This window comes from Schistocerca serialis, chromosome 6, assembly GCF_023864345.2.
Source record: "Schistocerca serialis cubense isolate TAMUIC-IGC-003099 chromosome 6, iqSchSeri2.2, whole genome shotgun sequence".
Taxonomy (NCBI): domain Eukaryota; kingdom Metazoa; phylum Arthropoda; class Insecta; order Orthoptera; family Acrididae; genus Schistocerca; species Schistocerca serialis.
This window is the reverse complement of record NC_064643.1, coordinates 104,791,653-104,815,321: the sequence shown is the minus strand read 5'-3', so window position 1 is coordinate 104,815,321 and position 23,669 is coordinate 104,791,653. Positions and strand designations below refer to the sequence as shown.

General features: G+C 44.0%; 1 non-coding gene across 1 annotated transcript; it reads left to right on the top strand.

The window, feature by feature from the left end:
- The first annotated feature begins 23,316 nt into the window (after nucleotides 1-23,316).
- On the top strand, nucleotides 23,317-23,391 carry Trnas-cga (transfer RNA serine (anticodon CGA)). The gene has a single exon. It is a non-coding gene; the product is annotated as a tRNA-Ser (tRNA).
- The last annotated feature ends 278 nt before the right edge of the window (nucleotides 23,392-23,669 follow it).

The following is a 23,669-nucleotide window of genomic DNA, read 5'->3' as shown; positions in this document are numbered from 1 at the left end:
CGACCAGGCAACGTGTTTCCAGTCATAAACAGTCCAATGTCGATGTTGACGGGCCTAGGCGAGGCGTAAAGCTTTGTGTCGTGCAGTCATCAAGGGTACACGAGTGGGCTTTCGGCTTCGAAAGACCGATGATGTTTCGCTGAATGGTACGCACGCTGACACTTGCTGATTGCCCAGCATTGAAATATACAGCAGTTTGCGGAAAGGTTACACTTCTTTGACATTGAACGATTCTCTTCTGTCGTCGTTGGTCCTGTTCTTGCAGTTCTTTCTCCGGCCGCAGTGATATTGGAGATTTGATGTTCTACCGGATTCCTGATATTCGCGTTACACTCGTGCAATAGGGAATATCCCCACTTCATCGCTACCTCAGAGATGCTGTGTCCCACCGCTCGTGAGCCGACTACAGCGTTCAACCTCACTTAAATCTTGATAACACGCCACTGTAGCAGCAGTAGCCGATCAAATAATTGTGCCAGACACTTGCCGTCTTATACAGGGTGTTACAAAAAGGTACGGCCAAACTTTCAGGAACCATTCCTCACACACAAAGAAAGAAAATATGTTATGTGGACATGTGTCCGGAAACGCTTGCTTTCCATGTTAGAGCTCATTTTATTACTTCTCTTCAAATCACATTAATCATGGAATGGAAACACACAGCAAGAGAACGTACCAGCGTGACTTCAAACACTTTGTTACAGGAAATGTTCAAAATGTCCTCCGTTAGCGAGGATACATGCATCCACCCTCCGTCGCATGGAATCCCTGATGCGCTGATGCAGCCCTGGTGAATGGCGTATTGTATCACAGCCGTCTACAATACGAGCACGAAGAGTCTCTACATTTGGTACCGGGGTTGCGTAGACAAGAGCTTTCAAATGCACCCATAAATGAAAGTCAAGAGGGTTGAGGTCAGGAGAACGTGGAGGCCACGGAATTGGTCCTCCTCTACCAATCCATCGGTCACCGAATCTGTTGTTGAGAAGCGTACGAACACTTCGACTGAAATGTGCAGGAGCTCCATCGTGCATGAACCACATGTTGTGTCGTACTTGTAAAGGCACATGTTCTAGCAGCACAGGTAGAGTACCCCGTATGAAATCATGATAACGTGCTCCATTGAGCGTAGGTGGAAGAACATGGGGCCCAATCAAGACATCACCAACAATGCCTGCCAAAACGTTCACAGAAAATCTGTGTTGATGAGGTGATTGCACAATTGCGTGTGGATTCTCGTCAACCCACACATGTTGATTGTGAAAATTTACAATTTGATAACTGAAATGAGGATTGACACATTGTTGGATCAACCATTCGCAGAAGTGTACCTGTGGAGGCCAATCAGCTGCTGATAGTGCCTGCAAACGCTGTACATGGTACGGAAACAACCGGTTCTCCCGTAGCACTCTCCATACAGTGACGTGGTGAACGTTACCTTGTACAGCAGCAACTTCTCTGACGCTGACATTAGGGTTATCGTCAACTGCACGAAGAATTGCCTCGTCCATTGCAGGTGTCTTCGTCGTTCTAGGTCTTCCCCAGTCGCGAGTCATAGGCTGGAATGTTCCGTGCTCCCTAAGACGCCGATCAATTGCTTCGAACGTCTTCCTGTCGAGACACCTTCGTTCTGGAAATCTGTCTCGATACAAACGTACCGCGCCACGGCTATTGCCCCGTGCTAATCCATACATCAAATGGGCATCTGCCAACTCCGCATTTGTAAACATTGCACTGACTGCAAAACCACGTTCGTGATGAACACTAACCTGTTGATGCTACGTACTTATGTGCTTGATGCTAGTACTGTAGAGCAATGAGTCGCATGTCAACACAAGCACCGAAGTCAACATTACCTTCCTTCAATTGGGCCAACTGGCGGTGAATCGAGGAAGTACAGTACATACTGACGAAATTAAAATGAGCTCTAACATGGAAATTAAGCGTTTTCGGACACATGTCCACGTAACATCTTTTCTTTATTTGTGTGTGAGGAATGTTTCCTGAAAGTTTGGCCGTACCTTTTAGTAACACCCTGTATAGGCATTGTCGACCGCAGCGCCATATTCTGTCTGTTACATATCTCTGTAATTGAATGCTGATGCCTGCACCAGTTTCTTTGGCGCTTCAGTGTAGAACGTCTGAGCAGACCTGGTAGTGAAAAAAAGCACGCTGAGTCGTTGTGTGAGGTGTCCGTCGTCTTCGCAACAAGATCGCGCAGACCGGTCCGATCTGCAGCGTGCCGGTCGGACGCACACAGCTGTTACTCCTGCGAATACTTTTATTCGATGTGATCGGCGGATGACAGTGACGCCTTGGTGTACAACTGGACGCCTCTGTTGGTGGTGCACGCACACTCGTCCACCAGGTGGGGTAGTCAAAGGTCTGTGCCCGAGGGGTTTGTCGCTGTCTAACAGGAGACCACAAAGAGCAAAGAAGAACCATCTGCTTAGAATTGCTTGAGCGTTACGAGGCTGATCGCGATCATTTTTCGTCGAACATCATCACAGGCGACGAAACACGGATTCATCACTTCGAACCAGAAAAGAAACGGCAATGAATGGGGTGCCGCCACACCATCTCTGCTCCGAAGGAAAAGTTCAGAGTCGCAACCTCGGCCGATAAAGTAAGGGGTTATTCTGATGTCGTTTTTCGTGATGCAACGATCAAGTCGGATGTGTATTGTGCCACCCTCAGGAAATTAAAGAAACGACTTCAGCGTGTTAGTCGACACAAAAGTACAAACGAAGTTCTCCTTTGCATGACAACGTAGGGCCTCACACAAGTCTGCAGACCCGAGAGGGGCTCACAAAACTTCACTGGACTGTTTTTCCTCATCCACCCTACAGCCCGGGTCTCGCGCCTCTGACTTCCATCTGTTTGGCCCAATGAAGGATTCACTCCGTGGCAAGCAGCCGTTATTGATGCAGCAATACACCAGTAGAGTGATACCATGCACGCATACAGTCCCTCTCAGTAAGGTACGTTGTCCAAGACGCGATGCACACTAGCGACTGCGACGGGTCGCTACGTGACGTCAGAAGTTGCCTGCTGGCGCATGCGCAGTTCGAGTTTGGGATGCGACGCGCGACTGCTGCGGCAGCTGCCGCAGCACTGCACCAGTGAGCAGTGTTGCGACGGAAGTCGGACGATACAAAGACGTACGGCTGCCAGAAAGATGTCGAGCCAGTCAAGGAAAACTGAAATGAGCCACTCACAGGATGTGATGCTCTGTGAGCTGGTCACGCAACATCCTTGCCTTTACGATTTGAAGAACCCTAAATATAGAGACACTATGTTCAGAGACAGAATTTGGGAAGAAATTGGTGCACAGTTGAAACTGGCAGGTGAGTGAAATATATAATATTTTCCCATTAATGCAAATTTTTCAGGCCTGTTATGAAAATCAGTATAATCCATGCAGATGTTGAATTAGACTGATGAAAATGAACTTGAAGGTCAATTTTCGCATTACCCTTTTTTGTGACGATAAAAATTGAAAACGGCAAGTACATTAAAAATGAACAATCTAAAGTACACCGAGAAAGTTACAGTTTACAATACCTTCATTTTGAAAGTAAACGGTAGATTGGTGTCTTGATGATACCTTCTAGTTGTGAAAAACCACCACCAGATTGTTGTACAGCTTTCTGTAATCAATAGATGTTCGTTTTTGAGGAAGGCGTTTCTCAACAGATTGCGCAAACAGTATGCTGCAATAATTAATTTGCCACATTCACTTCAATTCATTGGTAGAAGATGGTGCTCAAAAAACTTGTGCCAAAAGTGCACTACTGTTTTACAAGGCCCTTCTGGTGTGACACAGTTCACTATTGAAATTCGTCTTTTGTAAATCCTGGAGTCATCTTTTGAGTGCAGCTTGGCAAGATCAAATTTTCATGTCATCCATAACGATGTATGCTGTCAGAATATAAGAATATGGAAGTTTATTTGGATGGGAATAAAGAGTCAGTCGGCTATGAAAGTTGCCTTAGCTTGTTCCAAAAGTTTCTGCATGGGAGAAACTGAGAAGTATAATTTGGGGAAATTTTGTGAACAAGCACTGACATTATTTCTTCCACATTTCTGCCAGTGTATACTGTAGACGTTCAGAATGAAAATTCTAGAGATGTTTAAGGTGTAACCCTATCTTGTCAAGAACTTGAAACAATGCAATGACGCTAGCGTGGCGTATTGTTAATAAACTTATCTTTCATTGGAATTTTAGGTGAAATGTGCAAAAACAGATGGAGGAATATTCGGGACTTGTATCAGAGAAATAAACGAGAAAGAAAGCTTGGAACAGGTTCAGATGCCTCAGCAAAACCAAGAAAATGGGTTCTGCTTGATCACTTGGCTTTAAGAAACCTACATTTCGTGGCATTTTAAATGAAATTGTCAAGAGCATATGGAGAAATATTAGTAACTCATACCGGAGAAATATATGACATAAAATGGTTTCATTAGGTCCAAATGTGTCAGCGAAACAAAACAAATGCATTCTCCATCGTGTGATGACCACACGATTCTCGTTGCGCGTCGACAGAACTGGCGGGTAGTCGCGACGCTCCCGGAGATATATGAGCCCAAATCTCGGAAACGGAGATCGATATCATTCTGATCTCAACTTTAAAAATAATTTCGATATGTTAGCGTCTTTTCATCGGCAACGATGTACGACCTAACGTGAACCATACGTAAAGTAACCAGCGACCACATTTTTCACTGTACACAATTCAAATTTTATGCAGTAGGTTACTTGTAAATTAAGTATCGGAATAACTGTGACGAATATCAGAAAAATAGACACCTCATTATCAAGCTGTGATGTGAAACTGTAAGATACGCAAACATCAATTTTTTGTGCCATTTACTTTCCTCACAATTGATAGAGAAGTAATATATAGCGAAAAAAACACGCGAAACCGGAAGAGATACTTTTCAATTTTTTAAAGTAAAAGTAGAATCTGTATCGAAAAACTAACTCTGGGAGCCGATGTAACTTTGTTGCGTTAACATACAGTATTTTTTACAGCAAGAAAATCGGAATTCTTATTTTTCTTATGTATTTGATTCCGCCGCCGCCGACCGGAGCTTGGGAAACAGCGACGACTCCTGTCGTGTTGCGGCCGTGTCGCCGTCCGCCAGGGTGGGAAAAGAGGAGGGGGCAGCGCCGCAGTCGCAGCCAACTGTCGTGTCTTGCACAACGTAACTTTTAAGGTGGCGTAAGGCCGTCGCAGTGAACGGAGCTAAGTTGAAAAATAGGGCTCTGTAGCCAAAGGGTGGGGGATAATAATATGTGTTGGAATCCAGAATAAAACCAAACTGCTTTCAAGAAAAGAGTGTGCTGCATTTCTTATTGAATGCCCCTCGTATCATTGCATAGATTAGCTTCCTTAATATAGCAGTTTAATATGCAGAATGTAATCGCGTTAGCATGTTGTGGCAGACAGGAGTAATGGCGAGCTGAAAGAGAACAAGTGCGCACCTCCGTGAAGAGTGAGCTGGAAGAAGATGAAACGAGGAACAGACCTAGGAATGAAAAGAAGTATCAGACTAGATTTAAAAACAAGCTGTACGTGGATGCTTTACTGAGCAACCACATAAGAAGAAAAAGAAAACCAGAAGTGGAGAGGAAAAACCGCTATTGTCAGATTTATCGAATGTTTCCCGCAAACGGAAAGATTTTGATCGCCCTTTGTATAACTGCGCGGATTTACTTGGTAAATATGACAGTTTGGCATACAGAATCTGATCGCGTTAGTATGTAATGGTAGACTAGAATATTGGTGCACTGAAAGAGAGCAGGTGCGCACCTTCGCGAAGTGTGAGCAGGAAGAAGCTGAAACGAGAGACTAAACAATGAAAAGAAATAACAGACTAGGGTGAATAAGGAGCTGTACATGGATGCTTTACTGAGCGACCAGATAAGAAGAAATGTAAAAGCAGATGCAGAGAGGAAAAACGAGTGTAGCCGAAGTTACTGGATGTCTCCGGGACTTGTTGTGGCGACGATAGCGATGATTACGATAATCAGTTTACTAGTGCATTGAAATCACTACGTAGACGTGGTAAAGAATCAAATCGGTTATGTCGCACCTGCGGAGAAGTAGGCAATGACGGAGAATTGTGGTATAGGAGAGTTGGGTGGTCTGTCTGAACCCACGCTGCACCAACTAGACAAGACACCCCAAGCTGATGACTGCTTATCCAAGAAGTAACATTCTACAATTGCTGAAATGTTAAAATGAAAGTATTACTGTTTAAATAATTTCAACGTTCTAATTTGCTAAAAGAAGCCTGCCGCGGTGGCCGTGCGGTTCTAGGCGCTCCAGTCCGGAGCCGCGCTGCTGCTACGGTCGCAGGTTCAAATCCTGCCTCGGGCATGGGTGTGTGTGATGTCCTTAGGTTAGTTAGGTTTAAGTAGTTCTAACTTCTAGGGGACTGATGACCACAGCAGTTGAGTCCCATAGTGCTCAGAGCCATTTGAACCATTTTTTTGCTAAAAGAAAGTGGCAGGTAATTTAAGTGGTGGTTGTTTCCCTTCATGTATATTTAATACAGTGGTCAAAATAAACTTTGAATGTTGCTTTATTGTAGATATTGTATGTAATAGGAAACAAAACTGAATTTGTTCTCTCAGATACAGTCACTAGATAACGAATATTAATAAAATAAACCTTACATAAGATTCGGCAACAGGCACTACAGTTTCCTCTCACCGTTATCTTCCATAACGCACTGTTTATGAATCAGTCGGCCCTCTTACCAATTGTAGACGCTTTTGAAAGCGGTTAGGCGTACTCCTTAGCAAACTGCTCTGGTAAGCCTGTTGGATAATGCTCCATTCCTCCAAAGCGCCCTCTACGTGGTCTCTGGTGCAACAGGGCAGTTGCCAACCTCTCGTTTTGGCATGACCCATGAATTTTCGACGCAGTCAAGATCTGGAGAATATGGGGACCATTCCACTCTACTATTTGTAAGCTCCATTAGGAAGATGTGACGATGGGAAATGTAATGGAATGATCGTATGGCACTGTTGGCCGGGATGTCCCATTCGGGTTCGGCCGCCGAGTGCAAGTCTTATTTCATTGGGCGACTTGCAGCCAATGATGAGGGCAACACAACACGCAATCCACGAGCGGAGAAAATCTCCGACCCGGCCGGGAATCGAACCCGGGCCCAGTGCATGGGAGGTAAGCACGTTACCACACAGCTAAGCAGGCGGACTATGACGATGGGAGCCTGCATTGTTGTCCATCGGCGTCAATCCCGCTCCAATACGTTCACTAAATGCAGCCACAATGTGTGCAAGGTTGTCGTTCAGATACGTCACACCAGTCGTCTTCCTACAGGTGTTCTGTGGCCGTACATGACTCCACCTCAAAACATGACTGAATCGCCTTCATAACGGTGGCGATCTACGATGCAGTTAGGGTGTAAACGCTGCCTTCGTTGCCTCCATACAAGAATGTCACTACTGTCAGGGTGGAAACTGATACAAAAGAGCGTTGTGTAACATTGCTGCTTAGCCCACAAAGAATGGCTTCTTGCCATTTCGACACGAGCCCTTCTCTGAACCCGATTTGAAGGAGGAGCCTTTAGAGGTCTTCTGGTACGTAATGACAGCTCTTAGGGCCTATTTCGTATCTTTCTGTTGATACCTGCACTCCTGTTGCTGTTTGAATGTTTCGCCATAGACGTGTCCCATTGTATTGAGGGTGCCTAATTGCTGTTATACGCAGATATCAGTCCTGGACACCTGTTCCATTTCTTCCGCTGCCACTGAAGTGACGATCCTCGACTGATTCTAACGCTACAAACTTGTTCCAGATTCTAGAGACATTACTTTGACTCACATCGACATTCACTGCGACGTCCGCCTGTCTCAATCTCTGCCCCAATGGAGCCTCTGATTGAACGTTGTACTTGTCCAGATCATGCTGAAGCAACACAACTCTCTTGAGTACTGTAATGTTTATGACACGGTTGCCATAGACTGTGCATACTGCCCCCAAACGGTAGAAACAGGAAATTTCTCCTCTAGAATGACATTACAAACAAACCAGTGTATTGATATCATAACGTATTTTTGGATCACAACGTTCGATTTTTAACTTTGGGGATTATGAAAACAATTATTTTGATCACTGTACAAGCTTCCCCTCTCATCCACTCCGGATAATAATTATTCCACGGCGCGGGAAATCGAGTGCTGGATCACTTGACCGAAGTGATACATCTACTGGGAGACATTTTTGCCGTAGCTGGGTCTCTTGCTAGAGCAAGCGTCTTTTCGCAGGTAGCATTCAGGCACACCAGGAATTGGATGACTTCAGAAGTTCACTGAGGCTTTTTGCGGATGATACTGTGGCATATCGAGAGGATGTAACAATGGAAAATTGTACTGAAATGCAGGAGGATCTGCAGCGAATTGACGCATGGTGCGGGGAATGGCAATTCAATCTCAATGTAGACAAGTGTAATGTGCTGCGAATACATAGAAAGATAGATCCCTTATCATTTAGCTACAATATAGCAGGTCAGCAACTGGAAGCAGTTAATTCCATAAATTATCTGGGAGTACGCATTAGGAGTGATTTAAAATGGAATGATCATATAAAGTTGATCGTCGGTAAAGCAGATGCCAGACTGAGATTCACTGGAAGAATCCTAAGGAAATGCAATCCGAAAACAAAGGAAGTGGGTTACAGTACGCTTGTTCGCCCACTGCTTGAATACTGCTCAGCAGTGTGGGATCGGTACCAGATAAGATTGATAGAAGAGACAGAGAAGATACAACGGAGAGCAGCGCGCTTCGTTACAGGATCATTTAGTAATCGCGAAAGCGTTACGGAGATGACAGATAAACTTCAGTGGAAGACTCTGCAAGAGAGACGCTCAGTAGCTCGGTACGGGCTTTTGTTGAAGTTTCGAGAACATACCTTCACCGAAGAGTCAAGCAGTATATTGCTCCCTCCTACGTATATCTCGCGAAGAGACGATGAGGATAAAATCAGAGAGATTAGAACCCACACAGAAGCATATCGACAATCCTTCTTCCCACGAACAATACGAGAATGGAATGGAAGGGAGAACCGATAGAGGTACTCAAGGTACCCTCCGCCACACACCGTCAGGTGGCTTGCGGAGTATGGATGTAGATGTAGATGTAGAATTTGTTTCTTCTCTAGTAGTGAACCACCGAAGTGTTGTAGTCTACGATACGTGTTACAAGGGTATAGTAGTCGAAAAAACTACAACCAGTCTCGTTTATACGAGTATACTAATTTATTTTGCCTTTACCAGTTTCAGGCTGTTATTTCCTTCTTCAGTTGAGGTCTAGATTAAGGTGGAAGGTGACGGACTGGTTGTGAATTGCTGAAGCCAAAGAATGTGTAAGCAAAAAATTACCTCAAATATCTTGGGCTCCGCAGAAACGCCAACACTTTGCACGTCTTCGCAAGTGCCACTACGGACAACTAACATTTAAACTGATTTAGAATGGTGAAAATAGAGAAACTACAGCTGTTGTTTTCAAGTTAGTAATTATAAATGTCTCAAAATAACAGTTTTTAAGAGCACACTATTCCCCCACTTTCCTTGCACATTTTCACGAGCAAATAAAAGTTCTTTTCAAATATTTGCACGAAATATTTCCTATTCTTTCAGTAGGTGAGGACAATTTACCATACAACTTTCGCCACGAACATGCTCAGTGAATTTGGCTTTCAAGATCGATAAATTCTACTACCATCACCATGTCTAGTGCTTGATGATAAGGTGAGCTACGTCTACAAGATTACTGTGCAATTCACAGTTGAGTACCTGGCAGAGGGTTCGTCGAACCACGATCAAGCTATTTCTCTAGCGTGCCACGCTCGAACAACGCGCGGGAAAAACAAACAATTAAATCTTCCTGTGCGAGGTCTGATTTCGCTTATTTTATAATGATGATGCCAACAAGATTTTTTCACTCTAAGGAGGGATTAGGTGACTGAAATTTCATGAGAAGATCCTGCCGCAACGAAAAACACCTGTGCTTTAAAGATTACCACTCCAATGCACGTTTGATATCCGTGGCGCTTTATCCCCTCTCTCGCGATACTACAAAGCGAGCTGCCCTTCTGTGAACTTTTTCGATGTCCTCCGTCAGTCCTATCTGATCAGATGTTACACCACCAGCAATACTCCAGGTGAGGACGTAGAAGCGCAGTGTAGGCAATCTCTTAGTAGCCCTGTTGCATTTTCTCAGTATCCTGTCAATAAATCGTAGTCTTTGGTTTACTTTCCCCACAACATTCTCTATGTGATCGTTCCAGGTTAAGTTATTCGTAATTGTAATTCCTAAGTATTTAGTTGAATTTGCAGCCTTTAGATTTGTGTGATTTATCGTATAAGCAAAATTTAGCGGATTCCTTTTGGTACTCATATGGATGACTTCACACTTTTCATTACCAGAAGTATGAAACCGGAATTTCCCTACAGATGGTGCTAGCTGTCAGGGTAGCGCCCGTGAGACCGCGTCTGCAGCGCCATCTGCTTTCTATAACGGCTGACGACGAATATCAACACACAGTAACCCAAATTCTGGCCATCGGTATCTGTTTCAAAACCGTAAACATGTCGAGTTTTGTGCCTACGAACTGCGGTTTGCGGACAGCACTGGTTTTCTGTTATCATTTGAAGAAAACTGAGGCAGAATCGCATCGAATGCTTGTCGAAGCTTTCGGCGAACATGCTCTTGGGAAAACACAGTGCTTCAAGTGGTTCAAAAAATTCAAAAATGGTGATTTTGACATGAGAAACTATGAGCACGGGAAACCACGGAAAAAATTCGAAGCCAAGGAATTGCAGGCCTTATTAGATGAAGATGATACTCAAACTCAACAGGAACTCGCAGAACAATTGATTGTGACGCAGAAAGCCCTTTCTCTTTGGTTGAAAGGTGCAGAAAGTGGAAAAATGGGTTCCGTATGAACTGAATGAAAGACAGCATGCGGTAGCGTTCTCGCTTCCCACGCCCGGGTTCCCGGGTTCGATTCCCGGCGGGGTCAGGGATTTTCTCTGCCTCGTGATGGCTGGGTGTTGTGTGCTGTCCTTAGATTAGTTAGGTGTAAGTAGTTCTAAGTTCTAGGGGACTTATAACCGCAGCAGTTGAGTCCCATAGTGCTCAGAGCCATTTGAACCATTTGAAAGACAGCAAGCAAATCGAAAGACCACTTGTGAATACTGCTCTCCAGAGGCAAAAGGAAGTCGTTTCTCCGTCGAATAGTGACAGGTGATGAAAAATGGTCTTAAATCATGGGTGAATCCAGGCAAACCATTGACATCCACTGCAAGGCCAAATCGCTTTGGAAGGAAGACACTGCTCTGTGTTTGGTGAGATCAGAAGGCCGTCATCTATTATGAACTGCTAAAACCTGTTGAATCCGTTAACACCGATCGCTGCCAACAGCAAATGATCTATTTAAATACAGCATTACGTGAAAAACGACCGGAATATGGAAAAAGGCAACACAAAGTCATATTACTGCATGATAACGCCCCATTACACAAAGCAAAACGGGCCAGGGAAACGACCGAGGCGTTCAGTTGGGAAGTACTAGGGTATGCGTCTTATTCTCCAGACTTGGCTCCGTCCGAGTATCATCTATCTGCATCACTGGGAGACGGTCTCGCCGAACAACGCTTCAATTCATATTAAAATGTACGAAAGTGGCTTGCTGACTGGCTCGCTTCAAAAGAAGAAGTTTATTTGGCGTGGCATTCACAGCCTGCCGGAGAGGTGGGAGAAATGTATAAACAGCAATGGAAGTTATTTTGAATAAAATATTGTTTATCAGCTTCAAACAACAGACGTGTAATTATTGCAACCAAATTCCGGTTTCGTGCTTCTACAAAAATGGTTCAAATGGCTCTGAGGACTATGGGACTTAACATCTGAGGTCATTAGTCCCCTAGAACTTAGAACTACTGAAACAGAACTAACCTAAGGATAGCACACACATCAATGTCCGAGGCAGGATTCGAACCTGCGACCGTAGCGGTCGCGCGGTTCGAGTCTCAAGCGCCCAGCACCGCTCGGTCACATCGGCCGGCCGTACTTCTATACCTGGTATTTAGAGTCAATTGGAATTTTCCGCACCATACAGGTATCTTGTCTAAATCGTTTTGCGATGTGATTCATCTGATGACTTCATAAGACGTTAGATGACAGCATCATCTACAAACAATGTAAGAGTGCTACTCAAATTGTCTTCTAAATCGTTGATGCAGATCAGGAACAGCGGGGGAAAGGCTACATATTACTTCAGTTTTACTCTCCGCCTTTCTGTCATTTACTACAAACTGTGACCTTCCTGACAGGAAATCACGAATCCAGTCACACAACTGAGACGGTAGTCCACAGACACGGAATTTTTATTAGAAGTCGCTTTTAAGGTAGGGTTCAAAGGCCTTCTGGAAATCTAAAAATATGGCATCAGTTTGACATCCCCTGTCAACAGTATTCATTACTTCGTGAGATTAAAGAGCTAGTTGTGTTTCACAAGAACGATATTTTCTGAATCCGTGTTGGCTGTTTGTCAATAAATCGTTCTCTTCGAGGTAGTTCATAATGTTCGAACACAGTACTCGTATATGTTCCAAAATCCTACTGTAAATCGACGTTAGCGGTATGGGTCTGTAATTGAGCCATTACTCCTGTTCCCTTTCTTGGGTTTGGGTGTAACTTGTGCAACTCACTGCTGTTTAAGTACGGATCTTGCAACGAGCGGCCGGTTATGTATGATTGCTAAATATGGAGCTATTGTATCAGCATACTCTGACAGGAGCCCGATTGGTACACAATCAGGACCGGAGGCGTTGCCTTTATTAAGTGATTTAAGCCCCCGGTAGCTGAGTGGTCAGCGCGACAGAATGTCAGTCCTAAGGGCCCGGGTTCGATTCCTGGCTAGGTCCGAGATTTTCTCCGTTCAGGGACTGGGTGTTGTGTTGTCTTAATCATCATCATTTCATCCCCACCGACGTGCGAGTCGCCGAAGTGGCGTCAAATCGAAAGACTTGCACCCGGCGAACGGTCTACCCGACGGGAGGCCCTAGTCACACGACATCATCATCATCAGCTGCTTTGGCACACCGAGGATATCCACTTCTAAGTCACTCATACTGGCCCTCCTTCTAGCGTGAGCACGCCGTCATACAGCTGTAGGTGACGTGAAGGTCCACTGACTGCAAGCTGTAGTGGAGCCGCACAAGACAAGCTGTTCCCAGGACCATAGGAACTGTACGACTGGGAGACTGCCCACGCGGATCTAGTTCTGGCGACAGGGCACGTCGACGGGCGCTTCCAGGAAACCGTGTCTCTTATCTGCAGCCGAACCGAATGGCAGGCAATTAGGTGGCACACGCTCTGTTCTCCACTCGAGGAATGTGGAGCACCGGAAGTGCGATTTACAGCCCCAGAGCCCTCGTGCCCACAGCAAGTGTTTCGTCAACCGCTGCAGTGTTGCCACTCTCGTGTCGCTTTCTACACGTACAACCCACGAATCACTACAGTGCGCATACAGAAGGTAAACATGTTTCCGTGAATTAGGGCGTCTGCACCTTCTACTCGCGGATAAAGAATGATAACATTGATTGCTTACGCGCCTCTTTTACGAGCTGTAGTTAGAGCATTTTCTTCTCGCGGTCCCCACGGGAGAAATAATAAGAATATGAGATTTTATGTCCGCATTGGTGTAAAACGCCTTTGTTTTTTATTCATTCTCAAACTAGTTTTAGCGACAGATGTCGCCATTTATCAGTGGATTCCTTAGTTCTAAAACATGTAGAAGTAGCATACTTACAAAACATTGTAAAAAAATTGCACCGTACTGTTCGGTTTCAAATGTTGTTTCCTGTGAATAATGTCATTATACCTTATTACAACACGTCGCAGCATGGTTTTACGATTATTGTCGCTGTTTGCGGCGTAATTTCTGCTTTTTTTTTCCCTCGGCGTACATCGTGTCATCTACAACTGTATGAGTGGCTGTTAGGGATTTGTAAACAAATACAAAAATGGGATCTTTGTCAGCGTTATAAAATTGGGATTGCGATACTGTTGTGGATACTGTTTGGTGTTTACTAGGTTCGTCATGTACTCACGTTATTTGGACGGCTTGCAACTACTTTTAGACATAGAAACAAACATAACTTTCACAGGTATGCAGAGCACACTACAGTTCTAAAGAGCGGCAACACATTCCACTTTCGCAGAACACCCAATGAACAACCACACTAATACTGAAAGTGATCTACACATCCAGAAACACAGCTACAATTTATACTTAAAACTAACAATAGAAGAAACTTATTACGTACAAGAGGCTATGGTGGAAGTGGAAAACATAATAAACGAAAACAACCACTCCCCAATCACACACAGAGATATAAATAAGGAAAAGAAGTAGGCAGAACTCCCGCTACTATTTTCATAACTTTCTCGCAATGTGCGATACATTTCTCGCGACGCGCGCTAACAGCAAGATGGCATAATGTTTTGGATTACAAACAACGTGCGGAGATATGATTTCCTGTGTCTTAAAGTAGTTGCAAGCCGTCTTACGAACATGAGTACTGGGGTGTCACCGCCAGACACCACACTTGCTAGGTGGTAGCCTTTAAATCGGCCGCGGTCCATTAGTATACGTCGGACCCGCGTGTCGCCACTGTCAGTGATAGCAGACCGAGCGCCACCACACGGCAGGCCTAGAGAGACGTACTGGCACTCGCCCCAGTTGTACAACCGACGTTCATAGCAGTGGTCCACTGACAAATACGCTCTCATTTGCCGAGACGATAGTTAGCATAGCCTTCAGCTAAGTCATTGGCTACGACCTAGCAAGGCGCCATAGCTTTGATAATTAATATTGTGAAGCATGTATCATCAAGAGCGATGTTTTACAAATGTGGATTAAAGTTAAGTATTACAGCAACTGCGTCCATTTTCTAAGTTCTCATTTCCTTTTAACTGTTCCAGACCTCACGCCAATCTGCGTGAGCTTAACGCGTGCCTTTCGGCTTCCTCTCGTTGTGACTTGGCTGTCTTGCTAAGTCACAACAAGTACATGACGAAGTACGTAACAACGTAGGACACACTAAACTGTATCCATAACACTAACGCAATCTTTTTGTGTAGCGCTGACATACTTCAGTTAACGTTTTCGTATTTGTGTACTAAAAGCTAATCGTACAGAGACATGGTGCATGCCGAGGAAGACGACAACAAAGAAAACGCAGAAAATATTCCGGGAACAGCGGCAACAATCGTAAAACCATTCTGTGACGTATAATAAATAAGGTATTACGAAATTATATAATGCTTTATAACGTTTTGTAAGTATGATGTTTTTGCAGGTTTTAGAATCGAAGAACCCGCTGTTAATGGCGATATTTGTCGCTGAAACTAGTTTCGAAGATTTAATAAATAAATAACAAAAGTGTTTTACATCTAGGCGGACCAACAATCCCATGTTGTTGTTACTGTATGCAGACACGGACCAAAGGAAAGGTTTCAGGATAAAATTATTGTGGGAGAAATAATGTACGTTGTTTCCGTCTTGAAACACACCTGAGACGTTTTCTAAGCAGAGAGGCTTCTGCGGAAGTTGTCAGTTGAGATTATTCCGCTTTTCCGTTTTATGTTTCTCGAAGCAGACAAGGTTTTGGCGTTGTCCTTCTTTGTTGGTGCCCGCCTTCATCCAATAGTGCAGTCCAATATTTTTACTGTTCAGTTGAGCAGCACAGGCTTCAGAAACTTTCTATATGCACTCTCTTTCGTAGACTTATCGTACTTTCCTGGAATCCTGTCAATAAATCGTAGCTATCCATCTGTTTTTCTTGCAAATTGAAACTATAAAAATGGTTCCACTATACATGTCTACACGCTGATACTTCTGATATTTGAATGATTTGACTGACTCTACCTGTAACTTGCTAATCGTGCAGTCAAACGATAGTTTTTTTTCATTTAGTGAAATGTACAGCTTATAAATCTACAGGGTGTTCATTTTAACTAAAGACATCGAAATATAAGGAAAACTACACATCAGATCAAAAAAAGTTATAATTCTAATTTGTCTCGGAGGGGGATATTCAACGATGCCACACTCGATCCACCACCCCGACCTCTGCGTCTTTGGAACCCCCTTTTTTTATTGCAGATTATGATTCTGTGGAAAACTCTACATACGTTTTATCTGAAGCATTTTCTTCGTTTCGCCACAGATGGCGCGGTAATCCGACGAATAGAAATGGGTACAAAATCGTAATTTACGACATGTTTCTCAATGGCCCCCCAATATCCAGTTGGCACATGGGGCCCCACCTCCATGCTGCGAAGGTATGGGAGGCCAGTATTTCATAACTTCTAATAGTAAACCCTATACACAACGTCATTTTCCTCTTACGCATCGAACAGGTCTTTGCTAATTATTACACGCTTAGGGGTGGTTTTCCACCATAAGAGCGGGTGTCTTGGAATTGTATCCTGTGTTCCGTTCTTTTTGGCAAGGTCATTGGCAGAATGATGAGGGTTACTGCCTGTACCGGAAGTTGCGGAGGTCTGTTCTTTTTGAGTTTTAAAGATTTTTAAAAATATTACAGCCAAGTTCTCCACTGCAATGTGAGACATGTTAACGGCATTTGTAATATGACTACCTTCGATAAAATGAATTTCATGCATTGTTACATTTATTTCTTTTGAAATATACCAGAATATAATTTGAAAGAGTGCAGAAACAGCAAGTACACAGACAAGGTACTCCCTATACTACAAGCAATGTAGCTTCATGTGTCTTAACTACAAGAAAAGGAATAAATTGAGTGCACTAGAAAGAAAGGGAAATATAAGAAGAAGTTCAACTAACTCCACAGCATATTTTAATGCCTTACTGACGAAACTGTATAGTGATATCGTTATCATTGAGGGGCTTTGGCCGCATAGACGTCACGACCCAAACAAATATTTGCTGGCGCTTCTGTCACACAAGCTGAACCTACTATGGACTTTGACAACTGTTAAGGAAGTGGTGTGGAATGAGGAACCTCGATGTTGAAGACTTGGTTACAGATCTGAACAAAATATTGTTATCATATGGATGCCCGTACTACACATCCTGATTTCTATAACCATTCCAACTACTGATATGCTATTGGTTGTTGAATTAAAACGTAATTATAAAGGCCATGAAAAATTTTAAAAATTAGTGCAGGTAAATAGCTGAACATAACGCAACAAATGATAACAGTAAAGGCAAGACAAACTCTCACCTTTTTTTTGTATGATGTGGCAAATTAGTTTGGAAAACCACCGTCAGGGGCGTCACCGGTCGTAGTAGCTGAAAATGGCGTCGAACGAGGCAGAGAAAGCATTTTGTGTGCCGGAATTTTCCCTCTGCGCAAATAATTTCCCGTGGCAAGTTTTACTAAACACCACCAGTCTACAACAGCTCAGTGAAGTGGTACAAGAAAATCGAGACGGCTGGTTGTTTGTCCGTCCGGAGCGACCAGGCGTGTGAAAAAAAGCAGTGTGTTGTTGCGAAGTCTAGAACTGAACACACTCAGCCAACAGCACGGAAAATACTTCGTGAGAGTTTAAGATTGAAGTCATAGAAATCTCAGCTCCTGCAAGCCATCAGCCACGATGGCAAAATGAGTCGTCTCCAGTTCGGCAAATACATCTTGGAAAGTACTAATTTGGAAGCAAATTAATATTCAATTATGAACGCTCTTCTCATCTTAGCTAAAGGTCAACCGGCACAACATGCGCATATGGGCGTCAGGAATCCACATAGAAATGTTGAACATATCCAGGATATGTTGACGCCTTCTGTGCCGCGTCCAACAAAACGGTCTACAGACCCTTCTTCGCTGATAGAACTGTCTCTATGGTATCAGCAGTCTCGACGTGCTGCATTTGCGGCTGATGCCACAACTTGAAACCGAAAGCTGGCATTTCAAATTTCAACAAGATGGTACCCTTCACATTTTTAGAATTGTGTACGAGATCATCGTAACGAAACGTTGCCACGTCGCCGGATAGGCGGTGTTGTACGGGGTGTTCAAAAAGTCTCTTCGCAGTGCCGTATCATCGTTAGCCGCGCGTGCCTTACGATTGTTCGCCTGCCTGGGTTGCTTCCCTTCAAGTGGACTCTCCCAGCATTCCACTGTTTCGTTTATCTCAGCCAGCGTCAGTAGTATCGTTGGTGTGTGTCGTTACTTGTTGACGTGAACGTTTAAGTTTAATTCCTGTGTTCATTTGTTTCGTTTTTGTCAGTGTTAAAATGCTAACCATTGAAGAACGTGTGTCTTTAGTCGAACAAGTGTTCAAAACTGGTGCCAAATACACAGTTACAGTTCGTCAAACATTTAATTCAGTTTTCCCGGAGACAACACGCCCACATCTCGATACTGTGCGAGATAGGAGAACAAATTTCGAAGTACGGGTTCAGTGACAGATGCACCGAGAAGTGGCCGTCCTAGCGTTTTTTCTGAGGATAAATTACTCGATATTTCCGATAAAATGAGTCCGAACAAGCCAGTAAGAAAACTCGTCCAGGAAATCGATGTTAGTGTCGGAAGGGCCCACACAGCTGTAAGGAAAAAAAATTGAATTTTTCCCGTACAAAGTGACAGTCGTGCAAGAACTGAAAAATACCGATCATGGCAAGAGACTGCCTCATTGTCAATTGTACAAAAATTTCGTTCAACAAAATCGAATGAATGAAACGTTTTTCATTGATAAGGCGTGGTTGAATTTATCCGGGTACATGAACTCGCAAAATCATCGTATACTGCAAATCCATTGTGTATTCATGAGGAATCACTTCATTCTGTGAAAATAGGAGTTTGGATTGCAATTTCTAGACGTCTGATTATGGGTCCCATATTTTTCAACGAAACAATAAACGCACAACGATATTGCAGTGATATTCTGTACCCATTCATCGGAGAACTTGTGTTAAGTGAAATACTGAACGGTTATTTTCAACAAGATGGTGCAACCGCGAATACAGCTCGCATTTCAATGTCACTGCTTGCTGATGTTTTTGGAGATCGCATAATTTCACAGGGACTTTGGCCTCTACGATCGCCTGACCTAACACCACCTGACTTTTTCTTCTGGGGTGCAGCGTAAGCAGCTGTCTATAAAACCCGTCCAAAATCCATCGATGAATTGAAAACGGCAATATCCACTTTCACTGCTTCTGTAACAGAAGAAATGTTACAGCTTGTGTTTGGCAACATGATTAGCCGAATTGAATTGTGTATTCAACAACAGGGGGACACTTTCAACCTTTAATGTGAAAAATTGTAAGTAAAAATGAATGTTCAGTAAATCAATAACTTGTATTTCACTGAGTTTCATTTCGGTATATTCACTGCGGTATACGGCACGCGCGGCTAACAATCATACGGCACTGCGGAGAGACTTTTTGAACACCCCGTACCTATCGACCTGGCGCTACTTGAGTGGCAACCATACTCACCAGATTGATGGCTTGCGGCTTTCTCTTGTAGGATTGCATTGAAGATAGCATTTATGTTCCACTTCTTCCAAATACCCTCGAAAACTTGCGACTGCATCACAGCAGGTGTTCTTACCGTCTGTCCTCATATGCCGGGTGGGTATGGGCAGATTTGGGCTATCGATTTCTTGTGTGCCACATGACGAAGGGTTGATACGTAGAACCTTTATAAACACTGCAAATAACTATGAAAGTTTGTCTTTCACATACTGTATCATCTGATACGTTGTTTTTGGCCACTTCTTTGTACCTATTTTTTGAAATTTTTCATGGACTTTGTTCTTAGTACAGTCACATTAATGTGATCCTTTCTCGAAGCGTCAATAATCATTTTTCATAGCCCAAGACACGCAGGAAGGGGAGTCAGTGAGGTTCTGGAAGGTACCAACAGGAATTTAGATCCATGTCGACTCCAGCTGCGCTACGTCTCTTTGAGGATCCACAGTGCAAACGGCCAGAACGCGATGGTCCCACAGACTCTAGATTGGATTTAAATCAGGGGAGTCTGGTTGCCATGGAAGTACAGTGAACTCATCCTGGTGTTCTTCGAACCACACTGCGAGCTGTGTGACACGTTGCATTGTCCTGCTAGTAGATGCCATCGTGCTGAGGAATAACAAACTACATATAGGGGTGGATATTGTCCCCAAGGATAGATGCATACATGTGTCTTCCAGAATCACGACATTTCCCAGTGAGTGCAATGAAAATATTCTCCATACCATAGCGATCCCTCCTGGTTGCAGGGTGTTTGGTTTCAGACTTTCCACGCCATATACACAACAGCCATCTGTCTGATGGAGCGTGACAAGTGATTCAACTGAAGAGGCCACATGGCTGTTCTCAACACAGGCTCTCTATTATCAATGTTGGCAACCAGAAAGTGATTAGCAAAAACGTGATACCTGTAATTAGAGTTCACTGTGCCCATTCCGATGGCGAATAAAAGTTATTGATTATTGAAGTTCATTACTCTGAGGATTTAGGATGATGTCTTGGATTCATAGAAAATGCAGTTTACTATAACCATTTTCACTATATTCTGAAAACGATAAAGCGTAAAATTCCAGACAAATGATTACCCATATCAACTATTGTACTATCTGAGGTATTCAGAGTCTATTGCGCGGATCCTATTATCCCTAGATAACAAAACTGTTCAATAATCGTTATCGATGTAAATGTTCAAAGTGAGCAGTCGCCAAAATTTGATGTTAATACTCATCAAACGCCACGCTAGTAATGGTAGAAAGTCTGTTCTGCGGCGACACGTGAAAATACGACATACGCAAACTGAGAATAAATCACTGGAGTCGTTCTGTAATTAACACTTTACCCCAATGTGAACTCATTGTTAAGTGCATACGGAGTTACGTAATATGGCATCCAAGGCTGTTCCTGGCAAATGCAGAAACGCGACGAGCTTCCGGCACGGAGTGCGCGCTTATACGAATGTAGAAGAGAACTGGGGCCTTACTCTACCTCGCACGCTTTTATTTATATAGTCGCGGTGCGGACTGCTGAAGGCGCAGCCGACAACATCTGCCTTACTGACTAGCCGCTGGGGCTAGCAGAACACCACTTCAAGTTACTAAATAATTTGTTGCTTCATTCGCTGAAGGCCAATGAAGCTCTCGATTTAATTGTGGAAACAGCGCACAGGTCTATAATAAAATTCTAATGCGGCTAGGTTAAATAATTTTGGCGAGAGAATTATTTTAGTTGTACTGCACGCAATAGATGAGCTCTGAACTTGCCCTTTGGAGAGACGCTACAGCTATAGTTTTATAGCTACCTTTTTGAAACTTCTGACATCTTTGTTATTATAGCTTATCTCCATTCTACCTAAATCTAAACATCCTACCTTTATCTAATCACTTACTTAACCTATCTTGCTTCCGCACTTTTAGGACGCAAAAACAGAAAATCATGAATTTCAACAAAAATATTACTTTGTGAGATCCAGCATGCTGTTTCCATTAAATTACAATGAAAAATGAATCCGAATATAAATTTTGAAGTTTATAGCTCCTTTCTGTTGCGCCGATGATTTTTACGTAAAATGTCCAAATTTCGAAAACTGTTGAAGTTACTAAACTGAACCTTAACACTTATAATTTTGGCATCATTCCTGACATGCTATCAACTTTTCAGATTATTTACTTTATTTTTAAGGTATTGCGCAACATTCGTGACATCATAGCTAGTTACAGCGGACTAGGCTGGCACACAATGGGAAGCATATGAATTTTATATGGCGTGAGTAGGCTAATTCCCTACAACATGCCGCCAGTCAGTGGACGTGCAGTTACTGTTGTGGGTTGGCAGGAGAGCCAACACCGTTACTAGAGGAAGCCGAAAGGCACGCGTTTTAGCTCACGCATGCTGGCGTCAGGTCTGGAACAGGTCAAGGAAATTAGAATTTAGAAAAAAACGGACGTAGCTGGTGGAATATTTAACTGTAATCCATTAATGGTGAACATCGCTCTTGACGGTACATTATTCACAGTATCAACAGTAGCTGGTAATGGCGGCTTGCTAGGTCGTAGTAAATGACGTAGCTGAAGGCTATGCTAACTATCGTCTCGGTAAATGAGAGCGTATTTTGTCAGTGAACCATCGCTAGCAAAGTCGGCTGTCCAACTGGGGCGAGTGCTAGGAAGTCTCTCTAGACGTGCCGTGTGGCGGCGCTCGGTCTGCAATCACTGATAGTGGCGACACGCGGGTCCGACGTATACTAACGGACCGCGGCCGATTTAAAGGCTACCGCCTAGCAAGTGTGGTGTCTGGCGGTGACACCACAGTTACGGTACTGGCGAGCAAATTCCAGCCTTCGTCTCAGATGAACAGCAGTCAGCATCGGCGCATGGACCAGGCGCCTGCTGTGGAGGCCCATACTTGGCCACGTCAGCTGAAAGCTCGTCGAGGAAACACTGTTGGCGCCCTCTTGGCACATCTGTGCGGTCAGTTGCTCAATGCTCGCGTGTCTGTCAACCCGTACACATCTTGGCACTCATCATTCGCCCCTGTTATCTACGGCCTGTGATGCACTAGAGCTGCCTCGGTGCTAGTTTTTGGTAGTGACATTTTGCCATGCACGGTACGCTTTAATCACGGCGACACGTGAACAGTTTACAAACTTAGCCATTTCGGAAATGCTTCTACCTTTTGGTCTGAAAACCAATGGTCATGATCTTTCGGACACCAGATAAATTGCTCAGTTTCCGCATTACAACGACTGAATTCCAGAACGAGATTTTCACTCTGCAGCTGAGTGTGCGCTGATATGAAACTTCCTGGCAGATTAAAACTGTGTGTCGGACCGAGACTCGAACTCGTGACCTTTGCCTTTCGCGGGCAAGTGCTCTACCAACTGAGCTACCCGAGCACGACTCACGCCCCGTCATCCCAGCTTTACTTCCGCCAGTACCTCGTCTCCTACCTTCCAAATTTAACAGAAGCTCTCCTGTGAACCTTGCAAAACTAGCACTCCTGAAAGAAAGGATATTGCGGAGACATGGCTTAGCCGCAGCCTGGGGGATGTTTCCAGGATGAGATTTTCACTCTGCAGCGGAGTGTGCGCTGATAGCCACGCTGATAGCTTGCCTAAGCCGTGTCTCTGCAAATCCTTTCTTTCAGGAGTGCTAGTTCTGCAAGTTTCGCAGGAGAGCTTCTGTAAAGTTTGGAAGGTAGGAGACGAGGTACTGGCAGAAGTAAAGCTGGGATGACGGGGCGTGAGTCATGCTCGGGTAGCTCAGTTGGTAGAGCACTTGCCCGCGAAAGGCAAAGGTCCCGAGTTCGAGTCTCGGTCCGGCACACAGTTTTAATCTGCCAGGAAGTTTCAACGACTGAATTGTTTTCCGCGTCGCCCCGACAAGCTTTTGTACCCTCCATTGCTAGTGCTGCCACCTGCTGTCTGCCAGTGGTTATTGCAAGCTGACATTGAACGTAGGCAGTAGTCACATTAATGTAACACGACCGTATGATTAGGATGTATTTATTAATTCGTGGAAGCGAGGTCCTTCTTTTCTGCTCCCAATTTACTGCAGCCTAGCCTTCATCTAAAAACCTTCAACTTTTCCTTCTTGATGTAGC